A 12,934-nucleotide genomic window follows, 5' to 3' on the forward strand; every position below is an offset into this window, starting at 1 on the left:
AAACATGGCTTTTTTCAGCAGGTTCCAGTGGACCGGTGTTCTGACAATTTCTGCTGCTTTGCCAAAAAATGCTACCTAATGCTTTTCTACCTTTGTAGAGCTATAATTTTACTGTGTTTTACTCCCTAAACCACTTCCTTTCCCCCCCAAGTGGTCCTTGTCTCTTGCCAGGCCGTCATTGTAAATAAGAATGTGTTATTAATGACTTGCCTGGTTAAATAAAGGCCAATGACTGAATGAATATCAAATAAAGTGTAATGCAATTCATGTCATGGGCAGTGTATTTTCAAGGATCAAATAGTCAACATCCCATATTATCAATTTTACATCGTGCAATAAATGATGCAAACTTTGAAAGTCGACTGTGCGCATGTGCAGAACCACAAAGTAGCATTTCTAGGCAGGTAGCAACTCATCCAGAGACGTTCAATAAACTGTATAGAGGATCTTTGACTCATCTCATCCATCTCAGCATCTGAGAATTCTCCTTCTCTTGGAAAATCTTCCATTACTTTTTTTTAATAAAAAATGGTTACGGTACATTTTTGAAAACCTATATTCTTCCATACATTACATTCACATTGATCTTATGGATCAATGTGGATTTGAAATAAAATGGATGAAACAAAACAGATACTGTCTCATTCTCTTTATCAAGATGACATAAAATAAAAACTTAAACACTGGACTGTTACCGTTTTTCTATTATTTGTCAATTCACTTCACATAACAAGGCAAGAAATGGCACTTTAACAACAGATTATCGCATATAAACGCCATAAAACAACATATTAACATACCTGCATTTAGACAAAGGACAGTATCCAGTGACGTCATCTGGTTCCAGAACATTCTCGTTCTGGAAACACACACAAAAATTAATTATTAACTTAATAAAAACATGGCGAAATGCCTCTAAAACAAATAATATACAACTAAAAGAGAGCCAGCTTAACTTTTATACACATTTCGTCAAGTTAATATTAGTTTTGTCACGTTACCTCCCTTACTTTGAGGATTACCCATAATCCTCCGCTGCTACTGCACTACGTGTTTAAACCGTTTTATAATAGACCCACCGATCGATCGATCGATCGATCGATCGATCGATCGATCGATCGATCGATCGATCTATCTATCTATCTATCCATCATCCATCCATTATCCATCCATCCATCATCCATCATCCATCCATCATCCATCCATCATCCATCCATCATCCATCCATCCATCCATCATTCATCCATCCATCCATCATCCATCCATCATCCATCCATCCATCCATCATTCATCCATCCATCCATCCATCCATCCATCATCCATCCATCATCCATCCATCCATCCATCATCCATCCATCCATCCATCCATCCATCATCCATCCATCCATCATCCATCCATCCATCCATCATCCATCCATCCATCCATCCATCATTCATCCATCCATCCATCCATCCATCATCCATCCATCCATCCATCCATCCATCCATCATCCATCCATCCATCCATCATCCATCCATCATCCATCCATCCATCCATCATCCATCCATCCATCATCCATCCATCATCCATCCATCCATCCATCCATCCATCCATCCATCATCCATCCATCCATCCATCCATCATCCATCCATCCATCCATCCATCATCCATCCATCCATCATTCATCCATCCATCCATCCATCCATCATCCATCCATCCATCCATCCATCCATCATCCATCCATCCATCCATCCATCATCCATCCATCCATCCATCCATCATCCATCCATCCATCCATCCATCATCCATCCATCCATCCATCCATCATCCATCCATCCATCATTCATCCATCCATCCATCCATCCATCCATCCATCATCCATCCATCCATCATCCATCCATCCATCCATCATCCATCCATCCATCCATCCATCATCCATCCATCCATCCATCCATCATCCATCCATCCATCCATCCATCATCCATCCATCCATCCATCCATCATCCATCCATCCATCCATCATCCATCCATCCATCATTCATCCATCCATCCATCCATCCATCATCCATCCATCCATCCATCCATCATCCATCCATCCATCCATCCATCATCCATCCATCCATCCATCATCCATCCATCCATCCATCCATCATCCATCCATCCATCCATCCATCATCCATCCATCCATCCATCATCCATCCATCATCCATCCATCCATCATCCATCCATCCATCCATCCATCATCCATCCATCCATCATCCATCCATCCATCCATCCATCCATCATCCATCCATCCATCCATCCATCATCCATCAATCCATCCATCCATCCATCATTCATCCATCCATCCATCCATCCATCATCCATCCATCATCCATCCATCCATCCATCATCCATCCATCCATCCATCCATCCATCCATCATCCATCCATCCATCATCCATCCATCATCCATCCATCCATCCATCCATCATCCATCCATCCATCCATCCATCATCCATCCATCCATCCATCCATCATTCATCCATCCATCCATCCATCCATCATCCATCCATCCATCCATCATCCATCCATCCATCCATCCATCATCCATCCATCCATCCATCATCCATCCATCCATCCATCATCCATCCATCATCCATCCATCCATCCATCATCCATCCATCCATCCATCCATCATCCATCCATCCATCCATCCATCCATCCATCCATCCATCCATCCATCCATCCATCCATCCATCATCCATCCATCCATCCATCATCCATCCATCCATCATCCATCCATCCATCCATCCATCCATCATCCATCCATCCATCCATCCATCATCCATCAATCCATCCATCCATCCATCATCCATCCATCCATCCATCCATCATCCATCCATCCATCCATCCATCATCCATCCATCCATCCATCCATCCATCCATCCATCATCCATCCATCCATCATCCATCCATCCATCCATCCATCATCCATCCATCCATCCAATCATCCATCCATCCATCCATCCATCCAATCCATCATCCATCCATCCATCCAATCATCCATCCATCCATCCATCATCCATCCATCCATCCATCCATCATCCATCCATCCATCCATCATCCATCCATCCATCCATCCATCCAATCATCCATCCATCCATCCATCCATCATCCATCCATCCATCCATCCATCATCCATCCATCCATCCAATCATCCATCCATCCATCCATCATCCATCCATCCATCCATCATCCATCCATCATCCATCCATCCATCCATCCATCAATCCATCCATCCATCCATCATCCATCCATCCATCATCCATCCATCCATCATCCATCCATCCATCCATCCATCATCCATCCATCCATCCAATCATCCATCCATCCATCCATCCATCCATCCATCATCCATCATCCATCCATCCATCCATCCATCATCCATCCATCCATCCATCCATCCATCCATCATCCATCCATCCATCCATCATCCATCCATCCATCCATCCATCCATCATCCATCCATCCATCCATCATCCATCCATCCATCCATCATCCACAGCACGTGTCCACATGTTTTCCATCCCTCATGCACCTCGTCCTCGGAGCCACCAGGGGGCAGCAGATCATCTCTCCTCCATCACCCACTAACATCAGTTCAGCCACAGAGAAACATGTCATCAGGAGACACTGAGACATTCAGGGAGGACTATCAGCTTCTGCCGGCCGAGAACATCTGTCAGCAACAACATGAGTTTGTGAAGCTGGTGAACAGTTTCAGCTCCAACGAGGTTTTTACTAGTGAATTACTGGTAGATAAATACATGAACTCGTGAATTACTGATAGATAAATACATGAACTCGGGGCTGTCAAGGTCGCCGCTCAACAACAGGTTCAGACAGGAGAGAGTTCTAGAGACATAACAGCCACATCACCGGGAGAACGAGGAAATAAACTCTGGTAAAAACAAGATGCAAAATACAAATAGTTTACAAAACTGTACATTAACAAGAGGAAGAACTGCTGATACAAGATTCTGTCACCTTGGTGTGCAACAGCATCTTAGTTATCTGAGTCCATCTATCTATCTATTATCTATGAGTCTGAGACCTGCGGTTCGTCCGAAATGCCAGACTAAACAGTTTATACTCAAAAAGTATACTTTAGTTCGGCACACTTTTGAGTAAATATAAGTAGTATGCATTAATTCGGACGTACTACTCAGAGCCACACAGCACGGAGTTGTTACCACGGTAACATTTCCTGTCACAGCAGCAGTAGCAGCACTGCTCCGCTCTTTCCCGTTTATCCTGGCCCAAACAAGATGATATTATATAATATTATTATATACAAATATTATAATATTAATATCATATAATATTACTTAATATTATACTTATGACATATACGTATCTGCACAGCACTTAGCAACCAAACACCGCTGCATTGCATTGTGGGAAGTTTCTGCCTAACTAGTGTCCATCAATCCATACTAACGGTTCGTCCGAAATGCCATTCTAAACAGTATATACAAAAAAGTATACTTAAATTCGGCACACTTTTGTGTAAATATCAGTAGTGTGCATTAATTCGGACGTACTATTCAGAGCAACATGGCACAAGGCAGTGGCGTTTTTAGCTATGGGCTCGGGATTCATCATAGGCGGTGGGAAGATCGGCTTAGGCGGCCGCCCAAATTTTCTCTATGGAGGAAAAAGGACTATACTATACTCTAGCTATAAAAGCCTGATGGACTAAAATATGAATGCATCTGTCTTCACTGGGGGAGTTGTAACTTAATATCAACAGTGTTTTTGACATTGGGTGATTCGAGTCACTCCTACGTGCCAACGAGCTACAGCTGAATTTTTCAGATATAAACATGTTATTTATTTCATAAACTTTGCGGAATATATTGTGGCGATTTGCACTTAGCCACAGACCTGAGGAAAAAGACTCTTGATTGACGGTCATCACCCCACACTAAGTTACCCAATCACAGCACCCCAGACAAAGACACACCCACACAATGAACCTGTTACCCCCAATCAATAACAAACACACCTGGGTTACTACTCCCTAATCAACTAGAGTGATTGCACCTGTATAACATCATGGACAAAGGCACGGCACTGTTGGACAGGGAAAGGTAGAGAGAGAGAGACAGAAGGGAGGAATGCATTCTGAAGTAACTTTAGCTAAATAAACGTAATAAAGATGGATATTAGAAGCTTTTTTAACAGAAAAAAAACCCCCATTGTTGAGGCTGAGAAGGACAATGTGGTGGTGGAGTCTGAGAGCGACACAGCAGCTCAGCCGGATAATGAGCCTATAAGGACTACCCGCTAGCGTACCATGTAGCATTATTCTAGCTAGCTAGCTAGTCTAGCTGCCAACCATTTAGCAATGAGATTCTGAGGAAAAGAAATTCGCCCAATGCTACACAGAAAGTTGCTAACAATGGGCATTCGAAAATAAGCCTTCTATTATGATACAATATAGCACTAGCTAAACTAAGCCATAGCACTCGCTAGCTTTGTTAGCTAGCCAGTAGATTACAACTCACTACGTGGTATTTTGTGCATACAAAGAGGCAGCGAACATGTCCTCAGATAACAGTTGGGGGATACTGTGTGTACAACTGATTTAATGAGACAAAAATAAGACAGGAATAGTGACTGTGTGGTTACATGCAGACCATAATCCGATTATTGTAGGTTCATGGCGAACTAGTTGGCTTATTCGATATCAACATTTATGCCAATTGCATATAGTGGGAGTAAGCTAGGATCAGTAATGGGTCTATTCAATAATCGGTCTATGCCAATGTTTATAAACAAAGCACATGGCATACACATACATGGCAAAGACAGCAGAAACCATGAACCAACAAGAGCACCATAAACCTACAATAATCGGATTATGGTCTGCATGTAACCGCAGTTACATGTCACACTCTGAGCCGCCATTTTGTGATGGCCCTTTCCGCTAAAACTCCTAGGAGGGCAAGAAATACAAGCTCCTAGCCATGAAGGAACGCAGTCAACGCACCATAACTATTTCTAACGTTAGCTATGTAGCTAGCTAAATTAAGCCAGCTACTATAAATACTATTTGGAATAACATAGCTAGATGTGAAAAGGGCCGATTTATTTATCTAGCTATCTATCAACATTCAGTACCTCCAACATTGCCAAATTTGTTATTGATGACATGCTGTGAAAACACTATATAGCCTCCCGTTGGGAAAAAAAGAAAATAGGTAGGCTATTTTTTCCACACTTTGGATGTTTTTGTGCATTACTAAAAACTAACATACAATATCTTGCTTTACCTTGCTACCTTACAGATGAGGCAAAGAGAAGCCAGGGAGGAGAGCTCCAGCCCATAGCTCCTATCAATGCCTCTGGAGAGCGGAGAGAGAGGGAGGTACCACCAGTAGGAGGACAGAGAACAACAGAGAATGTGAGTGGAGACAGAAGAGAAAAAGAAGAGAGAAATGGAGGAAGGAGAGACAGGAGAAAAGAGATGAGGACAGATGGACAAGTCACAGAGAGAAGATAACAACAACCATTGAGGAGGACAGAGAACAACAGAGAATGTGAGTGGAGACAGGAGAGAAAAGGAAGAGTAAAATAGTTTTAGTGCCTGTTGTCAATGCAGTGTCCAATGTAGGCTACAGATGTCCCTCTTCTTCCTCTCTCTCACCTGTATTTAATAGCGCATCTGGTTAAAATAATCTAAATTCTATAAAGCTTTTTGCCTATTAAATTTGCTATTGACATCACACAATCTTGTCACCTCTCTCTTTACTTTATAGTTTGCAGGTCTGATTATGTTTGTCTGATTATGTTTGGCGAACCCAAATGGGCCCCGTGGGCTATCCTAATGGGCCCCTGCGAAAAACATTTTTACACCCCTGTTCAGCTGTTTACTGCTGTGTCTCAGCCAGAGGCGGGACCAGAGCCTTTTTATTGGGTCACATGACCCAGTAAAAATCATTAGTGACCCAGTAAAAAATGTCACCAGAATTGTTTTTCTTCTGGTTTTAAATCTCATATTTTCGGTCATTGATTAATTGTAGGCCTGCTGACAACAAGAAATAATCTACAATATTGTCAAAGCATGCAATTTATCACTAAAATACCATGCGAACACATATGAACCCTAAATCCTTGTCTGTGCGCCTCGAATGTGCTGCCGTTATACGCGAGCTGCGAGATCACCACCACCTGAAATCTCCACTGTCTGTGATAGTCTAAATTAGATTAAGGTTAGGCAAAGGGCATGCATCAGTTCATTCAGGTGATCAATTAAAGATCCAGTCAATAAAATACATGTATTTGTACAGTTTAAAGCATTATTTATGTGTTATTTATGCGTTTTTCATCATAAAAAAGAGCAAAAAAATAATAATAATGCCGATGGTTTCAGCCCCTGATCATTTCTCATTAGCCCCTGATGTCTCTGGATCCTAAAAACGCCCCTGGCACAAGGGTACCGGATGTGCAGCCTCCCCGTCTGGTCTCTTGACGGTGGTCCGAGCAGGAGGAGGCATCAGTCCGCGTCCCACAGCTTTTATTTTGAAGGCTCCCGGAAGTGCAGCCTCCATGTCTGGTCTCTTCACGGTGGTCCGAGCAGGAGGAGGCATCAGTCCGCGCCCCAGGAACTTTATTTTTTTTTTCCAATAATATTTTTATTTGTTTTCAGCATTTTAAAGACATACAGGACAAAAACAACAAAGCAAAATCAAAACAAAAAGAATAAAAGAAGAAATTATTACCTAAAGTAAAAGGACAACTTGTAAATCAAATACATAAATAATCAAATCAAATAAAACATGGTCACAGTGCATATATGTCTCTTTTGTGCACAGAATGCGCAGAATCCACAGAATCCATCCAGCATGGCCAGCCATGCTGGATGAATGTCAGAGCTCCATAAGCGGTTGCCATATTCTCAGAAAAACATCCCCCTTATTTTTTAGAGTGTACGTGCGTTGTTCCAAACATAAAGTGTCATTCAAGGTTTGTTTAAACAGGTTAAATGTAGGGGGTTTGTGCTGGTTCCAGTTGAGTAGGATGCATTTCTTCGCTATGTAGGATATCATAGCAATCCTCTTCGTGTGTGTGGGATCCAGTGTCTTGTCCAGTTCTGTACCAAAAAGGTAACGTATTGGTGTACAGTCTAGAGGGGTCTGTACAACCTTGACAGTTAAGTCATGCACAGCCTCCCAAAAGTGCTGTAATTTTCTGCATTCCCAAGAGATGTGCATAGTTGACCCTATGCATGCTTTGCAGCGATGACATCTAGGGGATGAGTTAGTTAGGACACATCTTACTAAGGCCCCGTTTACACATAGCCGGGTATTTACAAAAACGGATATTTCCCCCTCTACGTTTTGAAAAATTCGTTTACACGAGAGCGTTTTCAAAATCTCTTCGTTTACACGAATCCGCATGAATATGCTGTTAACGTCATGCCAGCCAATCAGAATCCTGGAAAAAACATCAACAAATGACACGTGTAACTTCCAGTTAAGGCTGATTTGTGGTTCCGCGTTACACCAACGCAGAGCCTACGGCGTAGGGTACGCGGCGACGCAAACCGTACGGCGCGCATCGCCGCATACCCTACGCCATAGGCTCTGCGTCGATTTAACGCGGGACCACAATTCAGGCTTTACTTCCAAGACGGAACGAGAGTCTTTGGTTTGGAGTGACAGAGAAGTGGAGTTACTTTTAAGTGTGACTTTAGAATATTAAACAGGTAAAATACAAGAAAATATTGACGGTGGCCAAACTAATTGTAAACAGTCGCACACATGACGCTGGTGACGTTTCTGTTGCATAATGTGACGTTCTGAAGCTTAAATCTCCGTTTTCCACTGTTTAGACGCAAACGTGAAAACTGAGTTTTTGAAAATCTCCACTTTGGCCGGAGTTTTCAGAAATGATCGTTTTTGGTGACTTTGAGCTCCGTTTTCGTGTAAACGAACGGCCAAAACGCGTGAAAACGCCATGAAAACGGAACGGCGTAAAGTACATCCCCATAGCTTTTATTTTGAAGGCTCCCGGAAGTGCAGCCTCCGAGTCTCTTATTCTCTTGACGGAGGTCCGAGACGGAGCATCAGAAGCATCAGTCCGCGTCCCAGAGCGCGCATCCTCCGGACGGATGCTTGACAGTGCCGTCCCCCCCCTGGTTCCCCCTGGACCCCCCCGGACCCCCCTCAGGATGGACCGGAGCCAGACGGAGGAACCAGAGCCAGAACTGTGCGGGGAGTTCACCAGCAGCGGGGGAGTGCGGTGCTCGGTTCACCTGAGCGCGACGCACCTGAGCGTGGACGGGAAGAGCCGGGCGGTGCTGAGCCTGCGGGACTGCGTGGGCTGCCGGGCGTTCCGGGGGTCGGGGCCCCCCCGGGGGGACCCCCAGCCGCGGCGGCGGGGCCCCCGGAGGGGGGACCGCGACCCCCGCAGGGACCCCCGCAGGGACCCCGCCGCAGAGGCGCACTTCTCCGCCGTCTTCTACCCGCCGCGCCGCCGCTGCTGGAGCAGCCGCGCCGCCGCCGCGGGCACGAGCACCGCCGCGGGGCCGCGCACCAGGGTCGAGCTCTGCTTCGGGGTCGCGGACCTGCAGGAGGCCGAGAGCTGGGCCGGGGCGGTCCGGGACCGGGCTGCCCGGGTACAGGCGCCCGGGGCGGGTGAGTGGGGGCCGGGGGGGCCACTTCAATTCTTGGGGTGGACACCAAAACTAAAAGCCACTCAAAATCTTAACAAGAATATTTGTCTTATTTCTAGTTAAAATGTCTCATTTTAGTAAAACATCTCATTACACCTTAAACAAGACTCATCACTGGAAAAAACAAGTTATCAAATCAGTTATTTTTCTGGTGTTATTTTTCTGGTGATGACTCTAAATGTTGAAATAGCAGTAAAACCACATTCATTGATGAAATGACATAAGGGATGGAAAGGAGGGATGCCAGTTTTACAGGGGGGATGATTTGGACCGTTTTTATTTCAGGAGGGGATGCCATTCCCCCTCATCCCCCTCAACTCCAGTACTGAGTATACAGGCTCAGAAATATATATATTTTTTTTAACTTTCTAACTTGTCTATATATATTAGTGGTGGGGAAAAAATCGATATTGCAATATATTGTTGCGCTCTCTGTTCGATAAACTGACGGTAAATATCAATATTTTATTACAACATGCATAGCTAATGGATTTACGCAGTTGTCACCGCACTATTGTTCAATTTGTCCAGCTGTATAATGTTTATATTTACAAGACTAAACTTTAACTTTTCTCTTTGATTATCCTTTAAGTGGTTCATTTATAATATAAATAACTAAATAATAAGGAAATAAAACAAGTTAACCTAAACTTGACCCGTTTTGGGGGCGTGGCCTTGTGATTGACAGCCAATGGCCAGCTAATTTAGCGCTTTAACTCCTTTGCTGAATTAATAAATCGTTCATATTTTAAATATAAGTGTTTATTTGTTTAATTTTGAGACCTCCAGGGCCGGACCTGGATCGGTCCGGGGCGGGCGACACTGGGGACCTGAACGGGTTTTATTCCTTTGTTGTATAAAGATGAACTAAGAAAAAAGAGAAAAAAACATAACTTTTACTTTTTTTTAAATTGTCCTTTAATGGTTCAGTTTTTAATATAATTAAATAATAACAAAACCTAGCGAGTTAACCTAAACCTTACCCGTCTTGGGGGCGTGGCCTTGTGATTGACAGCAGCTCAGCCAATGGGCAGCTGCCTTAGCGCTTTAACTAAATAAATACATTGTTCATATTTTAAATATACAGTAAGTGTTTATTAGTGTACCGTTGAGATCTCCAGGGCTGGACTTGGGTCGGTCCAGAGGGTTTAGCAAAGATCGGGCGGTTTGTGCTAGCGGTGCGTCGAGGAAACGCATCGGTCGTTTCTTAGAAGACACCTGAAGTGGACGGCTGTGAATGTTCTGTTCATTTGATGTTTTCTGGTCATAACTCCGTTTACCGGCATAAAAAATGTTTTTTTTTAATCGGTTAGCAGAAGCTAGAGTGCTACCGGAAAACGATTCCTACCGAAAACAACAGTTTTTCTTTTACTTCCATCCGCCATAGAAAGGTTCATTTTGTGATTATACTTTTTTATGTAATAAAAATATATAATTTAGTGTGAAACAGTGCCGGTTTTATCCAAATATGTTATTTTTAACACATTTAACACATTGTTAGAATAAACAGGTTAGCATTTTTATTTTGTATAATTTTATTCTATATTTTTATTTTGCTGTCCAAAACTTTTGTTTAATAAACTATATTATTAAATGTATATTGATTATAAGATTTTTATATTAGATTGATACATTATGGTTTTTATTAATCGAACAACAGAAAAATATTCGTTAGAATAATCGTCCAATTACTTGTTAGATTAGTCGACTAATCGATAAAAAAAAAAATTGTCCGATTAATCGTTTTAAAAATAATCGTTTACCCTTCATTGATCGGTGATCGGAAACGGCACATCGGAGTTAATTAATCTGCGTCTTCGGTCTCGTTAACCAGATTTAACTCCACAGCGGCCCATTTATTTGTTCTGTCCTGGTTTATGACCCGTCAGGCGGTTCTGCTGCTCAGACTCTGGTCCAGGGGTCCCTGTGTCGGGTCCCTGTGTCGGGTCCCTGTGTCCCCCCAGAGACATCTGGACCTGGTACTCTGGTTCTGCTGGTGTCGGTTCTGCTTTATCACCGCTCAGCCGGCGCTGGCGTGAATAAAACTCTGCTTCCAGTGTTCTGGGTCACATTTCAGTCCGTTTAACGAGAGAGACACCTGAGAAAGGTGAGGCCCCGGCCCTGGCGGTCCCCGGTGGGCCCTGGCGGTCCCCGGTGGGCCCTGGCGGTCCCCGGTGGGCCCCGGCAGTCCCGGCCCCGGTGGGCCCTGACGGTCCCGGCGGAGCAACCGGAGCAACCGGACCGGGTTCGCTTCACCTTGGCAGATCAGGTGTCTCGTTGTTTGTCCTCGTTTCTTTGACACCAAACAAAAACAAGCCTCCTCCTTTCCTTCACACCAACCTTCCCCGAACTCGCCGTGACCCAGTTAGCGATTCTCCCGTTTGCACAAATGTATTTTTAACGGCGGTTCTGCGCCGGAGCCGTCTTCGTAGTCGGAGGAGGAGAGACGAGACTTTTCCCAACAAAATGCAGCTTTCTAATGTTTGTTTTGATACGTATCGGGACGACGGGACTGAACCGGTTTATCCCTGCCCCCCAATCCCGCTGTTTTATTCAGCTTTTGTTCTAAAATGCGTCTATTGTTCTACATTTTAAATCATGAATGTTCTGTTTGTCACCCCGGAGTCCCAGGTTCTTGGTTTTCAGCTGGACTCTGGGTCGCACCTGGCCCTCACACCTGGTCCTCACACCTGGTCCTCACACCTGGTCCTCACTAGGGCTGCAACTAACGACTATTTTAATAGTCGACTAGTCACCGACTATTGAAACGATTAGTCGACTAATCGGATAATTAGTAATTTTTTTAAAAATTTAGTATGAGGTTGCATTAATTATGTGGCAAATGATAATAAACACAAGAAAGATGGGTACTAGAGTACGGAGCCCCTCTGGTGACATTTGAAAAAAATAAAATAATGCGTGGCCACGCATTATGTATCATGACATGACAATACTCATCTCTCTTCCAAGATGCGCCACAGACACTAAACGCAGTTTCTCCAAATATCTGACTTAATTTAATACTTTGTCAGGCATAACGTTAAAGCTTTCTTTTAAAGCCAAAATACGCTTGATATCTTACCAAGGCGAGTCCGTTTCGTTCAGCACTCCGACGTGCTTTCTCTTCAAATGCATTACCGACGTGCTCCCGTGAAAAGCAACGTCGGCTTTGCAAACCTTGCAAGTATCTTTTTATTCACCATATTGAGGCTAAAATGCTCCCAAACTTTT

General features: G+C 43.7%; 1 protein-coding gene across 1 annotated transcript in view; it reads left to right on the top strand.

Moving 5' to 3' along the window:
• Positions 1-9,480: 9,480 nt before the first annotated feature.
• The window catches only part of LOC133448961 (sphingosine kinase 1-like), a 42,667-nt gene continuing 39,213 nt past the window's right edge, over positions 9,481-12,934 (top strand). The window contains exon 1 of the mRNA XM_061728036.1: positions 9,481-9,665. The gene's annotated coding sequence lies outside the window, so the exon portion shown is untranslated. The remainder of the gene's footprint in view (positions 9,666-12,934) is intronic.

This window comes from Cololabis saira, chromosome 1 (genome assembly GCF_033807715.1).
Source record: "Cololabis saira isolate AMF1-May2022 chromosome 1, fColSai1.1, whole genome shotgun sequence".
Lineage (NCBI taxonomy): Eukaryota > Metazoa > Chordata > Actinopteri > Beloniformes > Belonidae > Cololabis > Cololabis saira.